General features: G+C 39.3%; 1 protein-coding gene across 23 annotated transcripts in view; it reads left to right on the forward strand.

Annotated features, from left to right (window-relative positions):
* THRB (thyroid hormone receptor beta) overlaps positions 1-16,206 on the forward strand; it is a 378,575-nt gene that overhangs the window by 176,869 nt on the left and 185,500 nt on the right. For 3 of the 23 annotated variants that reach the window (XM_081825723.1, XM_081825739.1, XM_081825716.1), the window contains exon 3: positions 7,705-7,779. The exons of 18 other annotated variants lie outside the window; for them this stretch is intronic. The gene's annotated coding sequence lies outside the window, so the exon portion shown is untranslated. Of the gene's footprint in view, positions 1-558; positions 592-7,704; positions 7,780-16,206 lie in introns of those variants that run through there. 2 more of the 23 variants (XM_081825754.1, XM_081825730.1) reach the window with 2 other exon arrangements.

Here is a 16,206-nt window from a genome sequence, read left to right on the forward strand (position 1 = left end):
GGCCCCCAGTCTGGCTGCCTCTGTCTCCCAGCCCTCCCTCAAGGGAGCCAGTCAAAGCTCTCATATCAGAAAGCACTATTTGCAATTTATAGAATGTTCAAGGGAAAAGTATCAGTGAGGATCACCTGGGCCTGCGGTTCTCTAACGTTTTGTTTTTTTTTACAAAGAACCCTTTTCCCACATGAAATCTCCCAGGGAATCCCAATTTGTAAGACATGGAAAAGTTCAGCTGTTCTGTTTGAAGGGGAGGAGGGTTGCCGCAGAGCCCACCCTTCAGCCTCTCTTCACCCACCCCAATCAAGGTGACTCCTCAGGCCCCCTCAGCATTCCCAGGAGACCTCCCGACTCCTAGGGATACTGGCACATCATTCTTACAAGGTGATCCCTGCCACTTACAGATCAGGAAACTAAGAGGTGATTTTTATACACGCTTCAAACATGAGACATTAGACACTAAGCCACAAAAGAGTACACACTGTATTAATCCATCTCCATACAGCTCTAGAAAAGGCAAAACTCATCTATGATGATAGAAATTGAAATAGTGATTACCTCGAGGAGAAGAGGACATTGACTGGGAAGGAGCATAAGGTAATCTTCTGGGGTGATAGAAATGTATATCTTTATAGAAGTGTGGGCTACATAGCATTTATCAAAACTCTTCTGTGCTTTTTACTGTCTATAAATTATGCCTCCATCAAAAAATAAAAACAAAGAGGGAAAATAAGGCAAACAGATAAATGAATTAGGCATTTAATACAGAAATACTGATGAGCTTCCTTAAATATTGAAAATACTAATGAACTTCCTTAAAGCTCTGTGGACTATTTATTGAGTGGGCTCTAAGGTCATTATGCAGTTTTAGAAGATAGGAGACCATGCTCCTCTTCCAGAACTTTCTTTGTTCAATAATCACCAAAGCTGGGGGAAAAAAATTTCTCAGAGAATACCAGACAGTGGAACCACGGACTACCTTTTGGGATCTTCTAGCCTGTGATGTGTCTAAAAGGTGATATGTGGGCAGTCACAGAGTGGAAATCTTGAACACAGTACTTGATGCGTGCATTGCTTTGACATGTACTATACATGTACTAGTGATAATGCTCCAGAAAGCCTTCATAATTTTTTAATCCTTTGCTTCCTCATCTCAGTGCTTTTCCATCACCTATGAAATGCAAAATTCTCTCTCCCGTATCTTAGCGGAGTGGAACTTCTGGTGACAGAGATTGGGATTCAGGGCTCAAGAGACACCTGTAGAATAGGACTACTCTGGGTTCGGTCTTTCTGCTTTGGGCATGTGTCAAGTACTCTCACATGATGGGCTTTGTGCCTACACCTTTGCAATAGGCACTTTGACCCTTAAAAAAATACTTCCTTTTCCCTGAAATACTTTGAGCCAACCCTACTTAAATTTTTCTATTTGTGTGTTTTAGAAGTCCTGCAGTAACACGAAAGGTAATTGTTTGGGTTGAAGTGCAACTAAGGACATAGACCAGGCCAGATGGGACCCAGCAGCCAAATCTGCATTTAGAGCCTGATGAGAACCCTAAGTGGGCAGAAGGAAGGAAAATGTTTTGTTTTTTAGTGTTTATTTTTAATGGTTTAAAAAATTTTTAATTTAAATTCCAATTAGTTAACATATACTGTATTATTAGTTTCAGAGGTAGAATTTAGTGATTCAACAGTTACATACAACACCCAGTGCTCATTACATCAAGTGCCCTCCTTGATGCTCATCACCCGGTTACCCCATCCCCCCACCCCTGCCCCTCCAGCAACTGCCAGTTTGTTTCCTATAGTTAAGAGTCTCTTATGCTTTGCCTCCCTCTCTGTTTTCATTTTATTTTATTTTCCTTCCCTTCCCCTATGTTCATCTGTTTTGTTTCTTAAATTCCACATATGGGAGAGCCTGGGGGCCTTAGTCAGTTGGTCGACTGCCTTCAGCTCAGAACATGATCCCAGAATCCTGGATGGAGCCCCGTGTCAGACTCCCTGCTTCTCCCTCTTCCTCTGCCCCATCCCACACACACCCCCATCATAATAAATACATACATACATACATAAATACATAAATAAATAAATAAATAGTAAATAAAAATCTTTTTTAAAAATTCCACGTATGAGTGAAATCATATGGTCTTTGTCTTATAGTCCGTCAGAGGAAGCTTTTTGGGGGGAGGGAGGAGCCGAGGGAGAGGAGCAGAGGAGCTTCTGGAACCTGATGTGGAGCTCGATCTCAGGACCCTGAGATCATGACCTGAGCCAAAGTCAAGAGCCCAACTTTTAACTGACTGAGCCACTCAGATGCCCCAGAAAATGTTTTTGAAAAGGAAATGATGGCAGTGTTAGGAAAGGTAAGAGAGGGTCATGTGGAGCTGGAGCAGGAAGGATTTGAAGATACTCAAATGTTCCAGCCTTTGAGACTATGCAGACAAACTCTCTACTACTTGAGTGATTTCCCAACAAAGGGCCAAGGCCTATTGAACTCCCAAGATTGATCCACATTAACAAAAATTTAGTTCACTAATGACGCCATGGCAAAAATGAACCATCCATAGAAAATAACATTTTAAATAACCAGAACCTATTTTAACCAACACATTCCATGCTTTGCACGCATAAATTTCCTAATCGAATCAAATTTAATTGAGCAAGGTTTTTATTTAACCAATTTAGTTTAATGTGCATAAGAGCAAAAATGAAATTACACGATCTAAGAGTTTGGGCAGAATGTGCTTTTTTTTTGCAATCTTATGCCCATTTTAAAGGAACCGTTTCTTCACATCATTAAGAGTCAACTTTTCTAAATGGAAAATGGAAGACAGAAATTGTGTGTCTCCTCCATCCCAGTGATTTGGGGAAAGTGAATTCTCTTGGAGCCTACATTCTTAAAATGTATGAATGCATGTATGTATGCATTCAAGTGGTCTTAAGACAATGCAACATGTGTGTAGTCAGATTCTAGTTATTCATGAGAATGAGGGTAAAATGTCAATAATTGAAGTCCAATCTATTGATAGTTTCTCCCATTGACTACTAAAAATCAGCAATCTGAAACTTTCATCTATTCAGCTGCTTATAAGGACTGTTAACAACGGGGACAATATCCTGATTTGAGTTTTATCCCCCTTTCCTTCCTCAACTATTTTTCCTATTGGTGCCATTGGGATAATAACTGAAAAACAGAATGAAAGAAAAGTAACAAACACTTTAATGTGCATATTAATAATAATATTATATATATTTGTTTATTGTTTATTATTGTTGCTGTTTATAATAATAATTCTTATTATTATTGGTTCCCAGACAAGAAAATTGAGGGCAAAATGAACAGAAGCAATGCCTAAAGAACATAATTGTCACAGTGGCAGGGCTGGACTTGAACTTAGGTCTTTCTATCTGTAAGCCCTGTCTTAAGAAGAGAAGCAATGGCTCAAAACTAATCAAAATATTACATTGACTGGATTGGAGAAATAGCTCCATTAGTGGAGAGAATAAGCTACTATTTGGGACCTGCCCATAACAGAAAACCATAAATAATAGTGACAAACGCTCAAAAGTATTTTTCTCTCCACAGCAACAGGGGGTAGTTCTACAATCATCAGGGACTCAGGCACCTTCTATCTTTCTGTATTTCTATTCTTTACACACGACTTTATCCTTAAGGTTACCTCTTGGTTCAAGATGGTTGCTGGAGCTCTAGCCCTCACGTACAAATTTCAGGCAGCAGGAAAGATGGGAAGAGGAAAGTGAAAGGCACCCATCGACAGCTATGTTTTTCCTCTTTAGGAGGCATTACCAGAATTCCCACCCCACAACTTTTACCTGCATTCTACCAATTCCTAGTTGTAAAAGAATCTGGAAAATGTAGTTGGGTACTTTGCTATCCAGAAGTAAAATGAAATTTGGTTATAAAAGAATATCATGGAGGCACCTGGCAGACCTAGTCACAGTTAGGCAAGTATGAGAAGCTTTTTACTTCTGGAGAGGAATGATCAGGGTGGTTCTTTAGAGGAAATGATCTTGTAGCCAACTGAATGATGAATAAAAGGGGGAGCAATAAAAAGTAGCTTTGAGGGGTGTCTGGGTGGCTCAGTTTGTTGAGCGTCTGACTCTTGATTTGGGCTCAGGTCATGATCTCAGGGTCATGAGGTCAAGCCCCACATCAGCCCAGAGTGGAGCCTGTTTAAGAGTCTCTCTCTCCCACTCCCTCTGCCCTCCCCCCCCCAAAAAAAATGGCTTCAAGTACTTCAGTTTGTGGTGATAAGCTTCTTATTAGTGAGGTTGTATTAGGGACAGGAGAGAAGAGATGGATGTGATAGAATTTATGAAGAATGAATTGACCAAAGAGAATATATTCATTAATTGTGTAGTTCAAAATGGTGTTTCAGCAAACACACACACACACACACACACACACACACACGTGTGTGTGGGCTGTGTATATGTATATAAATACATTATTTATGTTATGTATATTCATATGCATATAAAGGAATGGCAAGTCAGGAAAGACATTTAGCTAAACTTCTAGGAAACAGGATCTGGGTAAACAAAAAAGTTACATGGTATTTGTCTATACAGAATATTGGCTGGGAATTTATGATGCATCCTCTTGGCAATGCATACATAATACATGCATGCATACATACATAAATACATGTATGCACACATACAACACAAACATAAAACTTTTCTAGGGCTCCATAACACCAATAGCAGTGATCTTCAAATTTTGGCATCCCTAAAAAAAGAAAAAGGAAAAATAAAAAGAGACTAAATAATAGGTTTTAAAAGGAATGAGAGGAAAGGGAGCTGTAAAGATAACTAAGAAGTTATCATAAGAAGCCAAGCTAGAGTAAGTAGGAAAGTCAGAATGGGGATGGAAACCAGTTTTTCTTTCAACTCTTCTTTCTTCCTTCTCGCCTCCCTCCCCCCCATCTCCCACCCCCACTTCCTTCTTTCCTTAATTTTATGAGGAATAGAATCTAACTTTGGTAACTATATTTTCATAGACTTTTCATTATGAGCTCCCAAATGAGGAAGAACTTAACCTCCAGGTCGTCATCACATCCCTTTTGTTAAACCAGAGCATAGCGGGTAATGTCTTGCCATTTTGTAGATGACAGAATCAAAGCACATCTGTGGTGCTGGTAGGTTGGAACCAGAGCCTCCTGGCATAGCTGTTTGGGAACTCCATTGCATGCATGGTGCGTGATATACTCACAAATGCACACATCTCTCGTGTGTGTAATCAACAGGGCTGAGCAAAAATGACCAAGTTTCTCAGTACAACTCTCTTGATCCTGTGTGTTAGACATCTTTGGCTGCAAAACAAAAATAATTTTTTCATTTTAGCTTTTAGAATCATCTACCATTGAATAAGTGTAACTTGATTTTCTGATTTTAACCCCCTTTGATCGCACTTTGTAAAGCTAATAAGGTGCACCCTGTTTTACCCACCACATGTTGCAGAGGGGCAGGTTTGGTCGGGATCGGGCTGCCTGCTACTCTAGCTGTCTTCTCAGGGATCCTGCTGAGGCAAAAGTTGTAATTTCTGCTGTCACATCCTAGAAAATGTCTCTCATTAGAAAGTAAATGCCAGGGTGCCTGGCCAGCTCAGTCAGTGAAGCATGCCACTCTTGATCTCAGGGTCATGAGTTCAAACCCCACAGTGGGTTTAAAGATTACTTAAATACATACATAATCTTTTAAAAAATTTTTTAATAAAAATCAAAAGTAAATGCCTATACATTTACATAGTAAAAATATAAAAATACACATGGGAACAATTCACACCAACTGTAAATTCATGGCTACCTTGGCAAGACAAGGGAGGGAGAGGAAAGAGAGGGAGATAGGTCATTAGTGTTTTGTTATGTTTCATTTCTTATAAAGAGAGAGATAAAGCAAATAGAGCAAATCTGAATGGGTGTCTATAATATTGTTTTATATACCTTTTGATGTGTGCAGTATTTCATAATTTAAAAAATATTTGAGCAAATGCCCTTCACATAGACAAAGTGATTGGAGCCCTCCATATTCTTTACTCCATCCTAACAATCTACATACAATCACATATCATCCTTCTGTGTCTTTGCATATGCGACTTCTCCCTGCCCCCCTCTACTCTTTTCCCAAATCACTCCTCTTCACCCTTCCAGACCCAACAGTGGTATCACAGTCTCTAGGAAACCTTGTCTTCTTCTTGTTCCCAATTCATATCTGGGTTTGAAGGCTCTGCTCATGTCTCAAAGAACATTGTGCATATTTGTATCATGGTATGTGTTACACTGTTGTGTAAACCACTGGTTTGTTTCTCTGACTTCCAGAACTGTTACCTCTGGCTGAGCTGTAATAATCCAGTGAGCACCATTTACACAATGCCCAACCTGCACAATTGTATGAGTCAGTCCTGCCTTCTTCCTACTGGAGAGAGACCATCGTTATACCTCTATGCAGAATACCCTGCCTAGTCCAAATGCAGAATAGACACATACTCACATAGCAAACACTTGTTTAATGAATGAAAAAATGAGCAGTCACTCAAACTCTACTTGCCTTGATGAAGAATTCTCTAGACAAGTGGTTCTCAAAGTGGGGCCCCTGCACCACAGCATCTACATCATCTGGGAACTTGTTAAAATGCAGATTCTCAGGCTCTACCCCAGACCTACTAAATTGGAAACTCTGGAGGTGGAACCCAGGAAACTTTAACAAGCCCTCCAGAGGATTCTGATGCACACTTAACTTTGAGATATATTAACTTAGACTGATCAAAACAAAAAGCAGAGATTTCACGTCATGTCAGTTGAGTCTGGAAAAGTGAAGAGAAGTTGTCTGAGGAAAAATAAGAGTAGGGGGCCAGGCAGAAGAAAGGATAGGAAAAGACAAAGGGGCATGATATGTAATTTGTAAGATGATTATTACAGATGGAGTGAAGAATTCAGGCTGATGGAGCAAGAGAGCTGATGATCAGGTGGTAGGTCACAGAAGTCTGTTTAAGGTATTTGGATTTTAATCTGACAGCAGTAGAGAACCATTTTTAAAAAATTAAACAAGGTAGTGATTTGATCTAGTTTAATATTCAGAAAGAGTCCTATGGCAAGGGTGTGACAGATGGCATGGAAGTGAACTTGGCCACTATGGGCCACGTAAGAAGCTATTAATTAGCCCAGGTGGAAAATGATGAGAGCTGAACTAAGGCAGTTCTGCTGGGAATGAAGAGGATGGGATGGGTTCAAGAAATATTACAAAAGCAGAATTGACAAAACATGGGAGTGATAGAATTCAGGAAGCAAGGGAGAAGTCATCAAGGATGGGTCTTGGGTTTGTGTCTTATGCAATGGAAGTCCATTGGAACCATTCACTGAACTGAGAAAGACAAGACAAGGAGGAGATTTGGGGGCTGGAGTCGGGGCTGGAGAAGATGACTTTGATTGGGACATGTGAAGTTGGAGGTGTTTATGAAACATTCATATGAGGCATCAAATTCTCACAGATACATCCTAGGCTGGAAACTTCAGTTTGGTATCTAGGTATTAATCATTTATATATCATTATAAACAATGATGTAGTAAATATGCATAAATTTTGTCTTAATATCTGATGATTTCCATAAGAGATATTTCTAGAATAAAGGTTGTTGATAAATATAAACCAGATTATTTTACAAAAGGTTGTATCATTTCATGCTTCCATTAGCATTGTAGAAGAGAATCTCATCACATCTTCACCAACATGATTTAATCTTCAGAAACTGGATATCCCAATAGTGAGGTTGCTTTGAGGTTACTTGATTACTTATAAGGTTGGAAAGATTTCACTTTTTATTGATTTTTATCCAAAGATTATCTGTTCATGTCATTTGTCTATTTTCTACAGGACATTGATTTTTTAAAGCTAATTTTTAAGAACTTTTTTTTCTCAATTAAGGATTTTATCTCTGCCAATCTCATGCATTACAAATAGGTTTTTCCAATTTCTCACTTGTCTCTGCTCTGGCACATTACTCTTTCTCTCTGCCTAGAACACCCTCAAGCATTCCTCAAGGTAGCCAGTAAGGGTACCTATTGCGTATGTTTATTTGAATGGTATCACTCTTGAGGTCTACTCTGACCACCACATTTAAAACTTCAAGCACCCAACAAGCACAGCCCTTGGCACTTCTGATCACCCCCTCCTTGGCTCTACTTTCTTTTTTCCCATAGCATTTTCCACCTTTTCCCATACAATGGGAATTATTTATTTTATTGTCAGTCTTTATACACTACATAGCCACCTTAACAGCAAAGACATCCAAACCTTTGTCTGTTTTGTTTATATATATATGCATAATCTCCCAAACACCTAGAAAAATGCCTGACACATAGCAGATGCTTATTAAATATTTGCTTAATGAGTATTAATTCCTTTTATATTTGTATCTATTGTTGTAGAATTTCAAAATTTAATTCATATAAATTTATTAGTCTTTCCTTTGCAATCTCTTCCATTATTTTCACACTTAAATATTTTCCCCATGTAAAGATCAATTACATATTTAGCTGTATTTTCTTGAATTTTTTAAATTTCCTTAAAGAATTACTCTTTAAAACATCTGGGATTCACGAGAGTGTATAGTGTGAGATGAGGCTCTAACTAGGTATCTTCCCCCAGAACTATCAATTTCACCTCATTTTTTTAAACTGCTTCATCTCTCTGACATTAGTTTATAGTCTACTTTTTTAAAATCCTATGCTAAATTCATGTCTGATTAGAACCTAGAAAGATTCACTGGAACCTAGAATGTTCCATTATCTACTGGTGAACGTTTTAAACTTTTGCCACTAGGACTTGCCAACAGTTTTATAGCAAGTGTTTGGTTGAACTAGAAGTGAAACTCAAATTTCTTAATTCCTAAATACATTTGTTAGAAGTAGGAGATGGGGAAGGGCTTTCTTTAGCTTTCACTTGGATGAAGAAAATAATTTATCAGAAAATGTTCATCTCTTTCACAAAATGGACAAATTACCTAGTTTAAACACAAGTTTTTGCAACTGTTGTTTTCTGTGTTGTGTTTACTTATTTCATGAATATCCTCAATGGCAACCATTTAAGAAGACCACATTGATTAGACAGCTTTTTCTTGAAATGTGAGCTCATACCAACGCATGATAATTTCTGGTTTTGGATTGTGCTTTTTATTAATAATAGATGGAACAGCTAGTTACTAGCACCCTTTGGGCAAAGTGTTGTCAAATATTTATTAAGCTTTTCTCTATGCAAAACACCAGGCTATTACCAGTGGGAGGCACAAAAAACACAACCAATTATATTCCCCAAAGAAACATAAAATTAACTAGGGAGTCGAGATACATATGCAGGCGGAGGTAAACAATAATCTTAGTTATTCATTATTATTTATGTTTTTGGCAAAATGAATGGGGCAGACTCCATAGTCAAGATATTATGAGAAAGAGATAATGGTGGTTGCAGTGACCTATGAAGCCTTTAAAGGCATTTACTGCAGAATTTGAATCAGGCCTAAATGAATAAGCAGGATCTGATGTTTATAGAAGAGGAGAAAGGAAGAGGGTGGTCACTAGTCCTAAAACCTATTTCCATCATTCAGCAGTTGTTGTGTGTTTTTGTTCTGTGTTTTCATTGTTGCTGTTGTTGTAGGCAACGGGTGGTTTCATTACTAGACAATTGCTGTCTTATGGTTTGATATACATCTAAACAGGGTTTTATTTCTACTTTAAACATTTGATACACTAACATAGCTTGAAGTTAAAATGCATCAATGAGGAAGATCTAGCAGGGATGGTTATACTTAGACTGATCATCATAAGGCAGCAGGAAGCGTGCTCTCTACTCTTTTGCTATTATGAATCGAGGATGGCCCAGTCACTTCTTTCAGTGTTGTTTTCTTCCTTTGAGAGAAGCATCTGGTATGGCAGGTATCATGACAACCATTAGTTATCAATGTAGCAGAGGGAGCTGCTCCTCTCACATTATCTGGAGACCACCATTTAGGAATTAGTATAACCTTTTTTCACAGGGAACGTTTTATGGGAGTAATTAATAAATAACAGAATTTATCTGCTAAACTATATATTTGGCTTCTTTCTCTTTTACTGCTGCTTCTTACTGCCTTGTAGAGGATCAAAGACAGACCACCAGACATAGGAAGTAGGAGTTTAATCCATAGTCTGAAAAGACAGACCGTGACTAACTAGGAGCTTGCTGCAATCATCCATTTTATTCACCTTCTCTAGATGCTCCCGCTTAATCTAAAATATTCTCATACATATTTTACAGTTTTAATCAAAAATAATATATATATATTTTTCAGCAAGATAGACACAGCATTGGAATATGCTTATTCTAAGAGCATTTACCTCCCTGATTTCCTGGTAATTGGGATTAAGAGACAGACAATCCAGTGTATCCCAGTTAGCAACCAACAAGATATGTAGACCTTGAGCTTTCTAGTCCAAGAGTGGCCTTAGTTCATTTGTATCTTAGATCTGTGAGCTACTAATTATGGTCATTTTACTAAATTTCATGGTTCATACTTTTATTTAATATGGTGTTAATGGAGAGCAGGGTTTTTTTCCATGAAAATTTAAAGAGAATAGAAGTTGAGGGAACCTAGGGAGCTCAGTCAGTTAAGCGTCCAACTCTTCATTTCGGCTCAGGTCATGATCTCAGGGTCATGAGACTAAGCTGGATGTGGGATCCCCACTGGATGTGGAACTTGCCTAAGATTCTCTCTTCCTCTCTCTCTGCCCCCACCCAAGACCCCACCACCTGCTAGTATGCACATGCTCTCACTCTCTCTCAAAAAAAAAATTTTTTTAAAGAGAAGTTGAAAGTAAAATTTAATATGTGTACAGTTTTCTGTATGTGTATTTCACAATAAAATAGAGGTTATAACAGAATTAACTGTAAAAAGATGGGCAAATGATACCCAGTAACAACTAGCCACAGAATTCCTCTAGAGAAGGAACTGTGTTTATTTGGGAAAATGCCCTGACTAGTGTGTTTGGAGGTAGAACGATAAATCTCCAAGGGATCTGGATGGAAGTAGAACTGTTTTGCTGGAGACAGGGGGAGGTTTGGACCATTACTCCACAAAGGGGAGGAATGTGGGAAGGGGGGCTGGGGAGAGAGAGGTGACAGAAGGCTTTACATTCAGTGAAGTGACTCCTCTCTGTGACTCCTTAGATCCTCAGTGAAGAAGCTGAAATGTTTGGTGCTAGTTGGTCTGCTATAGAAAGAACCTACTTTTAACTCAGATCAACATGGGGTGAAACTGAGGCAGGTCTGGTGCCCATGGGAATGGTGTCTGAGGTGGCTGGGGGATTGTAGAAATCCTGCAGAATGAGTCTTTCAGGCCAAGGTGGAAGGTTGACGTAGAGGTTGGACTCTTACCAGAAGTTGCATATTATGACAGTTCAGAGTAGTGCATCTCAAGTTTTAATAATCTACACTCACCTAGAAGTCTTGTTAAAATGCTGATTCAGGGGCGCCTGGGTGGCTCAGTCGTTAAGCGTCTGCCTGCGGCTCAGGTCATGATCCCAGGGTCCTGGGATCGAGTCCCACATCGGGCTCCCTGCTCGGCGGGGAGCCTGCTTCTCCCTCTCCCACTCCCCCTGCTTGTGTTCCTGCTCTCGCTATCTCTCTCTCTGTCAAATAAATAAATAGAATCTTTAAAAAAAAAAAAAAATGCTGATTCAGAATCAAGAGGTCTAGGGTAGGGTCTGAGATCCCATATGCCTAACAGAGCTCCTGGGTGATGCCCACGGTGCTGGTCAACGGACCACACTTCAAGTGGCAAAGTGGCTCCAGAATAGATCTTCCAGGTTCAAATCCTAGTTTGCCACGTATTTCTGTGTGACTCTGAGGAAACCATTTAACTTGCCTTTGCCTGTTTTTGCAGCCATAAAATGGAGATAATACCTCATAGGATTGCTATGAAGATTAAATGAATTAATATATGCAAAATGCTTAGAACAGTGAGTGTTTGACAGATAAAAGAGCCATATAATTGTTAGCTTCAGCTATTATAGGCATATTATGTTGTAAATACTTAGCCAGGTGCCTATCTTCCCCCACTCAGTTGAGCCTGGCTGGGGTGAGACTGGAATTATTTGTCTTCTCACCCCTTACCGCCCTCCCATCACCTGCCAGCACCTGGCACAGTATTTGGCATATGGTATGTGCAGAGCACTCAATTCATATGGCGAAACATCATCTGCCTGGAGTCAAGAGAAGCAGCAAAATCATACATTAAAAAGATCACATATAAGTTTCATTTTCACTTCCATTTAGTTTACATCATCATTCTTTTAGAATTTACCTACACAAAGGAACTGAATATCAGCATCGAAGACAGGGTGGTATACATATTTCCTTGGAATTGATAAACAATTGATGTGATGGAAGGCATCTGTGAGTTTTTGTGTTTGCTATGAATATAAATTGTTTTTTTTCATTCTTATCAGATATGGAATGAGAGAGATATGTTCCACTTTAAGCAAACCTTACACTGTAGCATTTGTGTTTACAGAATAGATAAATTGAGTAGCAAATATTTATTTAGCAAAATTCTTCTTTGCATAACGCTTCAAGATAGCTGCTTTATGTAACTAGTTACTGAATAAACTTAGATGTGTTTTGCATCCAGCATAATCAGAGATCCAGCTGGGGTGTAAAGGGGCTCATTTGTAGAGATATTCTAGGAACAAAATAGCTGAATCCACATTTGAAAGAACTAATAGATAGTAACTTTGATCCACTGCAAGATTCTAAAATGATTTGGTGATAGACTCCCAGACTTAATTTCTAAATCCTCCTATCTAGATAAATTTCTAAAACTGGTAGTATGACTTCTGGAGTATTCTAGCACAAGTCCTAAGGAGAATCTGCCCCTGCTTATGTCAGCTATTGGTTTCTGGAACACAGAATTATAGAATCCTATAGATGGAAGATTTCCTAGAGATGATCTCCTTTCTACTCAAAGTATGCTTTAGGGTCAGAGGCCTTGGCTCCACCTGGGAGCCTGTTAGAAATGCAGAACCTCAGGGGCCCTGGGTAGTTCAGGCAGTTAAGCATCTGACTCTTGTTTTCTGCTCAGGTCATGATCTCCTGGGTCCTGGGATCAAGCCCCACATCGTCAGGCTCCAAGCTCAGCTGGGAGTCTACTTGAGAGTCTCTCTTTCCCTTTGCCTCAGTCCCTCTGCCCCACCCCCCACTCATGCTCCTGTGTACTCTCTCTCAAGTGAATAAATCTTGAAAGAAAGAAAGAAAGAAAGAAAGAAAGAAAGAACCTCAGAGCTTTCTTTAGATCTAGCAAATCAGAATCTGCACTCTTTAACAAGATCCCCAGAGGATTCTTACGCACAGTAAACTGGGAGAAGGCTGTCTATACTCAGTATCCTTGCGTGCCACATGGCTAGCCGCATTGTATGATGCTGTTGTTACCACCCTAAGAACATCTGAAAACAACACAGAACCTTTAAGTCTCCTCCTGTCTTGGCTAGGGAGGCAGTTGCCATTTTAAAGGGTAGAGATGCAGGATCCAAAAAAATATGCTTAGGAACTGTGGTTGCCTGAGGCCTGAGTTTGTTGAAATAAGTCAACTTGTGGAGGAAAACAAGTTGGTAACTTTATCTGTGGGCCTCTTAACGCTCATCAAAATCAATGGCATGATTGTATGAAAATCTTGGACACCAACAGAACTACCTTTTAATGTTCTGAGGGGGAACAGGAAGTGGAACGAATGGTAGATGAGTGAGCATGAATGCAGTGCTCATGAGAAAAATGCACTTATGGGTAACTTCACCTCTGATTTCCATAGCTCTGCCAACCTGAGAACAACCCATTCATCAGCACACAGACAGTGCCTGCATTGGAAAATGTGCTGGGACAGTAGGAAGATGGGGTGGCACTAACAGCTTAAGTCTTTTCTATAATTGATTAGGTGCAGGACTATGTAAGAACATGAGATTACACCGACATATTGTTCAGCACAGAAGATCAAACTCCTATCACAGGAAATACATGTCTTTTGGTAGAAGGTTCTAGATGAGTCAAAACTTGATAATAACAGTAGAAGAGAAAAAGAAAAAAAATTACAGTAATATTTCTTTGCACCTGGACAGCTATACCCTTAAGGAATTAGCTTTCAGCTCGAAAAGCAGAGGAGAGATTCTGATACCCCCAAAATCTGAAGACCCAAAGTGGAAAACTGCCTTCCTGAAACTCCAGGCAAAGAAAGGAGCTTCAAGAGTTGCTGAAAGACTCTATACACGCTAATTACCTCTAGGAGGGGTCAGAAGACAGAGGTGGAAGCTGGACCTGGCCCAAGGCAAATAATACAATAAACTCTGTTATTTGATGCATGTAGATTAGATTAACAACAACAACAACAACAAAAATGACACCTAGCCTACTTTTCCCAGGGGCTTAAAAATCCTGTCTCAACCTATGGAAACTGGTTTTAATTTGAAGAGATAAAAAGTGTTCAAGCTTCTAATACTGGTTTATTTTTCTGGCAAAGTGATTAAAAAGACAGTGTGAAATTTATACTTACATCATTGTTTCTCTGGATGTCAGTATTTCACCAAAGTTTATTTTTTTCTCCAAATTCCTCTCTAGCATCTTGCTTGATAATAAGCTTTATGAAAGTATGAAATATGAATATATTATTCATACATTATGTGTAGTTGTAATTTCTCATGGACTTCTGAGTTCTATTTTATTTTTCCTGCCCTTATACTGTAACCCAGTATTGTCCTCTGAAAATATAGAGTGAGCCACAAATACAAGTCACATATGTAATTTTAAATATTCTGGCAACAGCATTAAAAAATAAAACAACAGGTGAGATTTATTTTAATATTATATTTTACATAATGCAATATCCAAAATATCCCAACAACTAACCCCAAATGCTGTCACACCCCAGCTGAGAAATGCTAAAGAGTAATGAGCATTCCCCAGGTCCCCACCTTGGGTGGTCAGGTACAGCGTGCGTTTGGGGCCAAAGCCCCGTTTGGTAATAAAGAGAAAATACATCTTCCTGGGGCATCGATTTCCCTTTGGTTGGACAGGTATGGCAGACATAGTAAGATTTTAAGGATTTGAAAACTGATCATCCTTGGCTTATCTCACATTTTGGAAAAGCTTTGCAAAAAGACTTTAGAGAACGACTTTATTTCCCCGTTTCTGGCCTTCGTATGCTTACACTCTTCAAAGAGTTTTGACTTTATTCTGAAAAAAATAATTTTCATAGCTTTATTTTTATGAAGTAACTTTCACACAGTGTAACCCCAAGGTGATGAGTTGATTCAAGGTTTATAACTGGGGAAAGGTCCCTGTTGCAAAAATTCCACGATAGTGAGTTTGGCTGAACTTTTTATTCACCCAGCCCCGAAGCCCCAAACATCCACCAGGAGTTGTGCCACAGGTGTGACCTCTTGGGAAGGACTCGTCTTTGTTATTACTTGTGGGAACAAATGGAATTTACCATAATGTTCGGTCCCACAACCCAGTTCAGCTGAGATGTTTCTTGGGTTACGTTCAGTGATGATTGCTTTCCCTGAGCCACAGAGGGGTTATGCAATCCATTCTCTGAATTTTGGGTGAATGATGGAGTGTCTCCTCCATTCCACTCATTTAGATTTCTGGTGATTGATCGGTCGATCGATCGACCTATCACTCTTCAGGAGGCATGACACACATATGCTAAAGTATGTAAGAGTCGATGGATTTTTTAAACAGGTGTACACCCCTGTAATCACTAATCAGGAGATAGAAAACACTTCCAGCATCCCAGAAAGTCCTCTCATGTCCTGCCCCATCTGGCCCCTATCAGAACCTAACACTCACCCCAAGGGTTACCACTATTCTGACTTCCATCACCACCGATTCATTTTCTTTACCCGTTTTTGAACTTCTTCAACATGAAATTGCATGATACGTACTCTTTCGTATTTGACGCTTCTTTTGCAATGTATCATCTGTGAGAGTCACACACATTGCTGCGCAGGTCTGTATTGCATTGTCTTTACTGCAGAGTAGCGGTGACTGTGCGAATAGACCACAATTTGTTTATTCATTCCCCAGTTGATAGACATTTGGGTCATTCCCGGTTTGGGGCCGTCCATTGGTGAGCATATGCATTTCTCCTGGATGTCTATCTAGGAGCTAGGTTGG

This window comes from Leptonychotes weddellii, chromosome 1 (genome assembly GCF_054177405.1).
Source record: "Leptonychotes weddellii isolate Sample4059 chromosome 1, ASM5417740v2, whole genome shotgun sequence".
Classification (NCBI taxonomy): Eukaryota; Metazoa; Chordata; class Mammalia; order Carnivora; family Phocidae; genus Leptonychotes; species Leptonychotes weddellii.